The sequence below is a fragment of the Triticum urartu genome, chromosome 1A (genome assembly GCF_056163025.1).
Source record: "Triticum urartu cultivar PI428250 chromosome 1A, HENAU_Tu73, whole genome shotgun sequence".
Classification (NCBI taxonomy): domain Eukaryota; kingdom Viridiplantae; phylum Streptophyta; class Magnoliopsida; order Poales; family Poaceae; genus Triticum; species Triticum urartu.
In genome coordinates, this window is record NC_141873.1 from 41,729,868 (window position 1) to 41,742,313 (window position 12,446).

A 12,446-nucleotide genomic window follows, 5' to 3' on the forward strand; every position below is an offset into this window, starting at 1 on the left:
TTCTTCAAAGATATCATATCGGCCGGGTCAACATTATCCTTGTAAAACTTCAACTCCTCTGTTGCACAGACAGACTCAACATAAGCAGCGTCACCTTCTTCACATTCCAACGATATCTTCCTGTTCCCATGTACTATAATAGTACCCTTGTAACTCGGCATCTTGAGCTGTAAATAAACATAACACGACCTTGCCATAAACTTAGCGTAAGCCGGCCGCCCAAACAGAGCATGATAAAGGCTCTTAATTTTAACCACCTCAAAAGTCATGGTCTCCAACCTGGAATCATGATCATCACCAAAGGCCACTTCCAAAGATATCTTGTCCACTGGATATGCCGACTTACCAGGCACCACGCCATGAAAAACAATGTTCGATGACTTAAGATCTTTGTCAGTCAAGATCATGCGACGAAAGGTTTCATAGTAAAGAATGTTGATGCTGCTGCCCCCATCCATGAGCACCTTAGTAAATCTGTACCCTCCAACCTGAGGCGCCACCACCAAAGCCAAGTGACCTGGATTATCAACCCGGGGCGGGTGATCCTCACGGCTCCAGAGAATAGGGTGTTCAGACCATCGCAAGTAACCGGGAATCGGCGGCTCAACTATGTTCACTGCCCTTTTATGAAGCTTATGATCCCACTTGCATAAAATCGTGGTGAAGATGTGGTACTATCCACTATTCAACTGCTTCGGGTTACTCTGATAACCAGACTGCTGCTACTGATTTCGTTGACTAGATTGTTGATTATAACCACCTTGATTGCATTGGCCCTAGAAACCAAAATTTGAACAGCCACCACCAAAATCGGGATCGTGAGAACCGGATCCTGAGCCGCCGTTCGGTCCATGATTGTTCTAGAAAAAATTGGAATTTCTATACTCCTTCATAATGAAGCAATCCTTCCAGAGGTGACTGGTCGGCTTTTCGTGCATACCATGCTTTGGACAGGGCTGATTCATCATCGCCTCAAGGTTGAATTTAGGTCCTCCAAACCGAGGTGGGGGTTTTCCCCTGTGACGCTGATTATTACTCTACGTATTGGTGTTAGCCAAAAAATACAAGCTATCATCAGCATTGCGCTTACCATTGCCGCCTTGACTTGCTGGGTTATGCCGCTGCCCTCTCGTATTGCTTCTCTTCTTTCCCTTTCTCGGCTTCTCATCATCAGGCTCGGGGTCCTTGGTACCATCAGAGTCGTCATACTTAACGAGAGCCGCCATCAGCTTCCCCATGTCATCGAAGTGGCATTTAAGCCGCCCCAGCTTCCGCTTCAAATGGAGAAAATGACAGTTCTTCTCCAACGTCAGGACTACTAAACCGGCATTGATACTATCCGACGAGTGTATGACAGCTTAGATCCGGCACACCCAATGAGTTGTTGGCTCGCCGTCACCTTGGACACAAGAATCCAAGTCCAAGATTGACACATGCTACTTGCATGTGTCTTTAAAATTCTAGATAAAACGAACCTTCAAATCTGCCCACGACTTAATGGAATTAGCAGGCAGCCCTTTCAACCAAGTACGAGCCGGCCCATCCAACATCATGGTGAAATACTTAGCACATGCAGCATCGCTGACATCCAACATCTCCATGGCCATCTCATAGCTTTCGATCCAAGCCTCCGGGGGTTGATCCACCGAGTAATTAGGCACTTTCCGAGGGGCCTTGAAATCTTTGGGTAGACGCTTGATACGTCTCCAACGTATCTATAATTTTTGATTGTTCCATGCTATTATATTATCTGTTTTGGATGTTTAATGGGCTTTATTATACACTTTTATATTATTTTTGGCACTAACCTACTAACCAAAGGCCCAGCGCAAATTGCTATTTTTTGCCTATTTCAGTGTTTCGCAGAAAAGGAATATCAAACGGAATCCAAATGGAATGAAACCTTCGGGGGAGTGATTTTTGGAACAAACGCAATCCAGGAGACTTGGAGTGGACGTCAAGGAAGCATCAAGGAGGCCATGAGGCAGGGAGGCGCGCCCAGGGGGCAGGCGCCCTCCCCCCCACCCTCGTGGGCCCCTCGTGGCTCCCCTGACTGACTTCTTTCGCCTATATATACTCATATACCCCGAAAACATTCGACAGCACCACGAAACCCTATTTCCACCGCCGCAACCTTCTGTACCCAAGAGATTCCATCTTGGGGCCTTTTCTGCAGCTCCGCCGGAGGGGAAATCGATCACGGAGGGCTTCTACATCAACACCATAGCCTCTTCGATGATGTGTGAGTAGTTTACCACAGACCTTCAGGTCCATAGTTATTAGCTAGATGGCTTCTTCTCTCTCTTTGGATCTCAATACAAAGTTCTCCTCGATTTTCTTGGAGATCTATTCGATGTAATTCTTTTTGCGGTGTGTTTGTCGGGATCTGATGGATTGTGGGTTTATGATCAAGATTATCTATGAACAATATTTGGTTCTTCTCTGAATTCTTTTATGTATGATTTGTTATCTTTGCAAGTATTTTCGAATTATCAGTTTGGTTTGGCCTACTAGATTGATCTTTCTTGCAATGGGAGAAGTGCTTAGCTTTGGGTTCAATCTTGCGGTGTCCTTTCCCAGTGAAAGTAGGGGCAGCAAGGCACGTATTGTATTGTTGCCATCGAGGATAAAAAGATGGGGTTTATATCATATTGCTTGAGTTTATCCCTCTACATCATGTCATCTTGCCTAATGTGTTACTCTGTTCTTATGAACTTAATACTCTAGATGCATGCTGGATAGCGGTCGATGTGTGGAGTAATAGTAGTAGATGCAGAATCGTTTCGGTCTACTTGTCGCGGATGTGATGCCTATATACATGATCATGCCTAGATATTCTCATAATTATGCACTTATCTATCAATTGCTTGATAGTAATTTGTTCACCCACCGTAATACTTATGCTATTTTGAGAGAAGCCACTAGTGAAACCTATGGCCCCCGGGTCTATTTTCCATCATATAAGTTTCCAATCTATTTTACTTTGCAATCTTTACTTTCAATCTGTATCATAAAAATACCAAAAATATTTATCTTATTATCTCTATCAGATCTCACTTTTGCAAGTGGCCATGAAGGGATTGACAACCCCTTTATCGTGGTGGTTGCAAGGTTCTTATTTGTTTGTGTAGGTGCAAGGCGACTTGCGTGTAGTCTCCTACTGGATTGATACCTTGGTTCTCAAAAACTGAGGGAAATACTTACGCTACTTTGTTGCATCACCCTTTCCTCTTCAAGGGAAAACCAACACAGTGCTCAAGAGGTAGCAACGCTCGTTGCGAAGAGCCGGTACCAAACACGGCACGCCCAGGGTTCTAGAGGTCACTCCTGCCTCCACAGATGCTGACGGATAAACCGGAGATTGCTGCTGAGCCGCCATCTGAGCCCCCAGTTCCGCTTCTCACCGCGCTCTGCCCTGATCCACCAAATCTTGGGCATTATTACCACCGCGCGCTGGGTCATGCCCACGAGGCTGGTTACGACGTTGTTCACTGCTTGAGACCGCGGGTGATTCAATATGCCTGCTATAGCTCTGCTTGCACGTGGGGTTGAATGAATCCGTTCATGGCTATACGAATAAGCCGCCTGCTGAGCTACAGCCGTCTAAAGAAGCTCTCTGGCCCTTCGCATCTATATCGCAGCTGGAGACTCGCCTTCAACTGGTAGAGCCGCCAATCGTGACGCTGCGACAATAATATTATCCAAAGGATTAGAATAATGACCTGGCGGTGTCAGCACGTGCTGAGGCGGAGTCACATCCAAACGAGGCGGATCCATTGCACGTGGCTGAACCGGCGCTCTAGTCACAGGCGCTTTGGCCGCCCGGTTCACCATCGGCGGGTTGCTGGTACCTGCACCAGGCGTGTTGAAGAGAGTTCTCGCATCATAAACCAGGGGTAAACGACTCTGGTGCCTCCTCCACATGACTTCTTAGAAGCGTTTTGATCCAAGGTGAGCCGGAAAGAGTCTGCCTGAATCCGATGTGCCTGGGCCTCTAAAGCGGCTTGCTCCGTAGCCATCCTAGCATTCTCAGCCACCAGCTCCTCCTTGGCTTGAGCTACCTCATCTCGTAGCTTTGCCACATCCACCTTGTGTTGTTCCTGGTTGTCCGGGGTTACCTCCATGATACCTCTCCAACGTATCTATAATTTTTTATTGTTCCATGCTATTATATTATCCATCTTGGATGTTTTATATGCATTTATATGCTATTTTATATGATTTTTGGGACTAACCTATTAACCTAGAGCCCAGTGCCAGTTTTTGTTTTTCCTTGTTTTTGAGTTTTACAGAAAAGCAATACCAAACGGAGTCCAATTGACGTGCCAATTTTTGATGATTTTTTATGGACCAAAAGAAGCCCCCAGAGTAAAATAGTTGGGCCAGAAGAGTATCGATCCATCCACGAGGGTGGAGCGCGCGCCCTACCCCCCTGGGCGCGCCCCCTGCCTCGTGGTGACTAGGAGACCCCCCCTGGGCGCGCCCCCTGCCTCGTGGTGACTCGGAGACCCCCCCCCTGGGCGCGCCCCCTGCCTCGTGGTGACTCGGAGACCCCCCTGACGTGAGACCGACGCCAAAAATTCCTATAAATACAGAAACCCCCGAAAAGAAACCTAGATCGGGAGTTCCGCCGCAAGCCTCTGTAGCCACCAAAAACCAATCAGGACCCTGTTCCGGCACCCTGCCGGAGGGGGGAATCATCACCGGTGGCCATCTTCATCATCCCGGCGCTCTCCATGACGAGGAGGGAGTAGTTCACCCTCGGGGCTGAGGGTATGTACCAGTAGCTATGTGTTTGATCTCTCTCTCTCTCGTGTTCTTGATTTGGAACGATCTTGATGTACCGCGACTTTGCTACTATAGTTGGATCTTATGATGTTTCTCCCCATGTACCTTGTTGTAATGGATTGAGTTTTCCCTTTGAAGTTATCTTATCGGATTCAGTCTTTAAGGATTTGAGAACACTTGATGTATGTCCTGCGTGGGATACCCGTGGTGACAATGGGGTATTCTATTGATTCACTTGATGTATGTTTTGGTGATCAACTTGCGGGTTCCGTGACCTTGGGAATCTATGCATAGGGGTTGGCAGACGTTTTCGTCTTGACTCTCTAGTATAAACTTTGGGGCACTCTTTGAAGTTCTTTGTGTTGGTTGAATAGATGAATCTGAGATTGTGTGATGCATATCGTATAATCATACCCGCGGATACTTGTGGTGACATTGGAGTATCTAGGTGACATTAGGGTTTTGGTTGATTTGTGTCTTAAGGTGTTATTTTACTACGAACTCTAGGGCTGTTTGTGACACTTATAGGAATAGCCCAATGGATTGATCGGAAAGAATAACTTTGAGGTGGTTTCGTACCCTACAATAATCTCTTCGTTTGTTCTCCGCTATTAGTGACTTTGGAGTGACTCTTTGTTGCATGTTGAGGGATTGTTTGTCACAGCCCCAGTTCAGCCCTTGCTTGACTTTGCTTGTTCATCATGCCATCATGTTTAAATTACAAAGAAATTTGAAATGGGGATTGTTGAAACCCTAGCACCAAATGAAATTTAACTAGGTTCAATAAAAATATTTTCAATAACCCAGAATGCCCTTTGGAAATGTTCATGATTTCTGTTAAAGGTGAAAACCTCTTCCAAAAATGATGAACATATTTCTAGGCCATCCTGGATTTTTGAATTAAATTATATAGTATTTGCATTTGGGCATTTAATTGCTAATAATATTTTAAATGCTCAAATAATCACAAACTGAAATGTTTACTGTTGGAAATATTCCAAACAGTGACATGGAGCAGTTTCATGATTTTTGGTAATGCCCTGGCATTTTTAATAAAGCCCTAAAGTTTACAGAATAATAGAAAACATTAATAAAACAGAAACTAGAGCAGAGAGAGAAACCCACCTGGCTTACCTGGCCTGGCGCTGTTAAAGCCCAGCTGGCCAGCACACCTGGCGGCCCAGCCCACCAGGGGCAGCCTCGTCTTCTACCTCTTGCCAGTAGGCAGAGGAGAAGCTGGGCATGGCGCACGCGCGCGCCACCTCCACCCTGCTCGCCTGCCTCCTCGACGGCCTGGACGGCTCCAGACGACGCCATGCAGCCCTCTCGACCCCCTCTCACTCTCCCCCGGCCTCATCCCCTCCTCTGGCTCTCTCCCTCGCACCACCCGAACGCGCCGCCGCCGCCGACGTGCACCACCGCAGCCACCGCCTCCCCCTCGCTTCCCTGACTGGCTCCCGAGCTCCTGCACCTCGTCGCCAGCCCCCTCACCGAGCCACGCGACTGGAAGACCCCCGAAGCTCCGCCCCCGACATCTTCTTCTTCCTCGGGTCACCGAGATCGCCGGCGACCTCCTGTCGTCACCAGTCCCTCCCCGAGCTCCCCGAGGCCACCGTCGCAACCGCCGTGAGCCACTAACTCTTCTTCCTTCCTCCGTTTTTCCTCTCGCACGTCGTAGCCGCCGCGCCACTTGTGCCCGATCGCCGGTCGCCGCCCCGAGCTCGTTTCCGACGAGCTCCGACCTCCCTAGCCGCTGCTGCTTGCTGTGCTGGATGTGGGAGAGCTCCAACTCCCCGCGGGTGCCCTCCGCCGCTCGTTTGGGCACCGGGAGAGCGAAACCGAGCCCTCCGCCATGCCTGTTGCCACCGGCGACGAGCCGCCGGCTGGTTAGGCCCTGTTGACCAGGGGTTTGACTTTCCCCCTTACTCACTGACACGCAGGCCCGACCCTACTAATTAATCTAGTATTAGTGCTAATTAGTGCTAATTAAACCAGGATAGTTTCGTTAGTAACTGACACCGATGAAGAACTATATTATCTTTAGAAGTGCCAGGCAAGCAAAACCCCCTTGCTCATTCCGATACAATCCCACTCTCTCGCTCCTGCTCTCTTTTACTGCAATAGGACAACAACGTTTCAACTGTTACATGCTACGGTAGTTGAACCCCTTTCCTCTGCATGACCTGTCATTGCCACAGTAAATAGATGAAACCCACTAGCATGAGTAGGAGTTGTTTGAGCCCTGATGTGCCTACTCATTCATGCTTGTTGTCATGCCCGCTACTGCTTAGAGTTGAGTCGGGTCTGATTCATCGGGGATGAATTGGAATGTGATGAACATGTCCTACCGTTGAGAGCTAAGTGTGTGAACACGATTTGGTAAAGGTAGCGGTGAGAGGCCATGTAGGAGTACATGGTGGGTTGTCTCATTGCAGCCGTCCTCAGGAACTGAGTTCTGTGTTTGTGATCCATGAACAGCTACTACCACGCATTGGAATGCTTAAGTGCCCCTCTCGACTTATTAATCAACCTGATCTCTGTCCAGGAGTTGCAACTAGTTTCTGGTGTTTGTAGGTTGTGTTAGTAGTCTACCAAGTGGTACCCGGTACAGGTGGGCTTGGGACAGACTAGGCACCGTGGCACGGTATACCAAGCGTAGATCCACCCGTTGAGGTGGGCTTGGGAACCCTGCACACATCGTTTGGGGCCGTGAGCGACACCCCGGCCGGATCTCCTTGCGGATGGAACCCGAATAGGCGATAAACCTGGACAAGAGACTTGTTGGTTAGTCAGGTCGTGGCCGACTCCCTCGCCCGGCTTCCGCTTGAAGGTTGCTGAGGTACATGACGTGTACATGGCGATAAGTGGCGAGAGCGTGTGTGAAGAAGTACACCCCTGCAGGGTTATCATTATCTATTCGAATAGCCGGATTCCTCGGATATGGAAACTTGGACCCCTTGTACAGTTCATAGACAAGTGAAAGTGGATACTCTAAAATGCGCAAGATAAGCGTGAGTGCTATGGATGGCGTTCTCGCAGGGAGACAGGAGCGGATCCATAGTGGTGTATTGGTATGGTGAATTTGTGGACTCGTGTGCGCCACCTCAAAGAGTTACTTGCAGTCGTAGTTCAGGATAGCCACCGAGTCAAAGCTGGCCTGCTGCAGTTAAACTCCACCACCCCTTTGTTGATACTGATGCATATGTAGATAGTTCTGATGTAAGTCTTGCTGGGTACATTTGTACTCACGTTTGCTTATTTTATGTTTTGCAGAGAGATTTCAGTCTCGCTAGTAGTTCCACGTGGACTTCGATGTTTAGCCTGTTACCTCAGCTACGATCTTGTGCCCTTGGCAGGATCTGGTAGATAGTCAGGCTTCTCAGCCTTCTTCATTTGTAGTTGTCTGTACTCAGACAAGTTAAGCTTCCGCATGTGCTTGTTGCTTGTATGCTCTGTATGTTGGGTCATGAGACCCATGTTTGTAATATCTCGCTCCTCGGAGCCTAATGAATAAATACTTGAGTCGTAGAGTCTTGTTGTGATGCCATGTTGTATTTACACATATCGAGCATATTGTGTGTATGATTGAAATGCTTGGTATGTGTGGGATCCGACAATCTAGTTGTTTATCCTTGGCAGCCTCTCTTATGGGGAAATGTAGTCTAGTGCTTCCATGAGCCATAATAGTCCGCTACAGCCCGGTTCACCGGAGTCCTGCTAGCCCAGCACTACTGCTCAGGATACTTGACTGGCCGGCATGTGTTTCACTTCGTTGCTGTGTCTGTCCCTTCGGGGAAATGTCACGCGGTGACATCCGGAGTCCTGCCTAGCTTGCTACAGCCCGGGTTACCGGAGTCCTGTTAGCCCAGTGCTACAGCCCGGATTCACACGCTGCTGACCGACATGCTCGAAGTTGATTCATGTATGCCTGTCCCCATGGGTTAGTGCCGCTTTGGGTTCACGACTAGCCATGTCGGCCCGGGTTCTCTGTCATATGGGTGCTAGAGACACTATCATATACGTGAGCCAAAAGGCGCAAACGGTCCCGGGCCAGGTAAGGTGGCACCCGTGGGAATACCGTGCGTGAGGCCGCAAAGTGATATGATGTGTTACCTGCTAGATCGGTGTGACTTAGGATCGGGGTCCTGACAGCTTTGGTATCAGAGCCTTACTGCCTGTAGGATTACCAAGACAAACTGGTCGAAGTCGAGTCTAGAAATGCTTTAATTATATAAGGGAATTGATTGTGGATGGGAACGTAAGACTCTTTTACTCCTTATCCTCATGACCTTCTAATCTGAGTCATCCTCTTCTCTTCTACGGGGATTAAGAACTAGGCCTTCTCATCTATCTATCAGGATGACGAGTTACTATGATAGAGAATTATAGGATTGATGGATTCAAGCCTTAGTTCAGTTTCTACTACTTCCGTGTGTTCATAATTGGTCTCGGAACCTTGATATTGTGATATTGAGTGGTTATGCCACCATTTTGCAGGATGTCTCAAATCTTTTTGAGCATTTATAGCCGTTATGCTGTCCGAGTCATCCCAGGTTTCTAGATAATGTGATGCATTTGCAAATCCCTTCTTCCCATTTCCGACGTCCTATTGGGCCAGATTAAGCACACTAACGATCTGTTGAGGTACTCTACTACCTCGACATATATGTTGGAGCTATTATTATGACCCTAGGTGTTTTAGGGAGTCACCTAGTAATCTAGCCATGTCTTGTGTTCCCAGTGTGATGATTCTGGCCATCGTTCTCGAAAGCATCCCGTGATGCCATTTAGTTAGTAGGTATTCTACTCCTGGGTTCTTGAACCCGAGATTCACCCTACTTACTTCATGTTGATAGTGTTGCTAGTTCCTTTAGGATATTAGTAACCTTGCGACAGTCCTCGAGGTCCGTGGTATTTCCTTCTTCCAAATACCATGAACCATTAAGGCGGAAGTTATTTGAACCAAAAGCTCACAATCAGAGTACTCTTGAGGAGTTCTCCATTCATAACTGTGATTCTGCCAGTTCTACCTTTCTGCATGGGTTATCCGGAAGAAACCTGTTGAACTTGGTTCGACATACTAATCTATGCATCCACAACTCAGAAAGTTATATGTTCCTTGAGTTGACCCTCCTCGGCTGTATTCTGACCCTAGTCTATCAATTGATAGTCGGGAATAGTTGTGCATTCGTGTTCATCGATGCCTATTATTCTTGTGGTCCGTCAAGCCATCCTATTCCAGAATGACTAGGAGAAACAAACTCCAGAACCTCATCCATATCTAGGATTGGGTCAAAACAATTGTATTCCGCAGATCAAAATGCCAATCCATCTTTTGCTCTGCTCTACCTTGGAGTGTTACCATCTTTATGTCAGGAGTGTCATGAGAATTGCACCACCTCTTATGAATTCTTGACGCAGTAATACTTCTTGCCATCATTGTTCATTCCTCGGTTCCTTGTTATTGTAACCGGAGTGCCAACAAGTGTACTGTGATGTGCGAAATCAATACTCCTAGCAACTCCGTTGCTTGGTAGTTAATGGACAATACTCTCATTCTTAGCGTGCTGGTTATTGAATCATCACCCTAAGGTTTATCGTGCTACCTAGTCCTTATTTCCGGTGCACTCTCCGATTAATGAGTTAGGATTATTCAATCCCTCACTCTTTTGATCATATCATCTTGCCCTGAAAAGCAAGATTGTTCTCGAACTTAATAACATATCGGTGGTTCGTGATTTTCTGAAAATCTTCTCGGAAATATTACCTGGTTGGCACCTGACTGCTATGTTGAGTTCGTGATCAAGTTGGTTTTCTTATAAATCACCCCTTCTCCAAGAATCTGTGTTGGATATCCCTGAGCTAGTTGGTTAAGCTAGACAACAACTTGGGGAGTTGGAAGGTAAAAGCTTTGCTTAACTTAGTTCATCTCTAAGGGATATCTTCTGTGTGTGTGTTGAAGAAAGATGATATCTTCATCAATTGGTCCTCATGGTCAGTTGTTGGACCTATTGTCTTACCCAATCTTTGATTTGAGTATGGGCTATCGTCAAATCAAATTAGAACCAACGATATTCATAATGTTGTCTTACTCGTGGTTGTTCCTCGAGCATACACCATTACATCCTTGGTTGACCAATGCTATCACCGTGTTCACATGATGGTGGAAGTCCAGTGATATGGAAATTCCGATGAGTTGTTGTTGAGCCCATCAGCAGCATTTTGTCTCCCCCATGATTCATGTTGAACATCGACCTAGTGTTGAAAACTTTGTAAGCAATGCCTTCGTGTTCCGTTCATGAGGCTTATGCTTGGATGGAAGAAGTGAATTCCTCGAATTCATGTGCATTTGGTGCAAGTTGCCGTCGTGAGTTTGAGAAAGATTTTTTTGCCTCCTCTGGAATCATCCCAAGTTAGTCATGCACGTGCGAAGTGCTCTATGGTTTGATAGGTTGGCCGCCTCCACTCCATATGTGTTCCTAGCACACCAAGCCACTGATTGATTTGTTCGAGGATAATAAGTTCTAAGTGCTAGTCCTGAAGGTACCAGACGGATTTGTACAGGATTCCGTTATCCTCGATGATGGTTCCCAACCAGAACTCGGTAGTGTTTTATTATAAGACTACCATGTGGTCATGCTTGTCTAGGACAGTATGTTCATAGGTGTGTAGCAGAACCAGCTCATGTTTTGGAGCTTGCTATCGTAGTTCATCTCCCGAGAGTCTCGCAACGTTATCTCGTCGATTTGTGTTGCAACTCTTCTTTTCAGACATGTGAGTCTGAAGTATCCTGTTTCTAACCAGATCTGAATCTCAGGCAGATATGATGGTTGGAACATTCCCGACATTTGCATTTCGTTCCCAGCTTACACCGCCTTGTGCCAATCTCCCTTGGCCTGCACTTCTCAGTAATTGCTGTCCAGGATCATCTTCAAAAGTGGTCTTGTCATGGGTTCCATCCATTTTCGGTGATAAGCAAAAGTCTCCATTGCGTTGTCTTCAACAAGGTAGTCCACATCATCTACCCTAGTTTGAGTATGCCACTCTTTCGAACTCCATCAAATGATCATTTATAAATTGCCTTAGGCTGGTAAGAAGAGTTCCAATGATCTCTGTATCAAAAGTAATCCTTTTTGCCATTTTAGGTAATAACTCTACGAGTCACCTTCCCCAAGGTGCCCCGTTATGGAATCATGGCAATTATTTCCTCGCCACCCTGACACCATCCACCATCTCTCTAAGCGTGGAATTGTTGCCCACTAAATCAACCTCGTTGTTTGTTATTCCATCCCTCTCGGTGTGTTTTGTGTCTCAACTCAAGATGTTTCAACATCTCATTCCACGAGTTGATCATGAGTGCTCGATCTTCGAGGAGATCGTTTCCCATAGAGTTTCTTTCTATCGCCATCGTGTTGGATGAAGATCTCGAAAGCAAAGACGTCAAGATCAATATGATGCAATGAAGCTACTTCTTCGAGAAGGGCAGTTGGATCGTGAAGATTGTGTTAGCTTGTGTCCCTCTGTCTTCTTACCTCACGACTTGAATCTCGGGACGAGATTCCTGTTTAGTGGGGGTGAGTTGTCCCAGCCCCAGTTCAGCCCTTGCTTGACTTTGCTTGTTCATCATGCCATCATGTTTAAATTCCAAAGAAATTTGA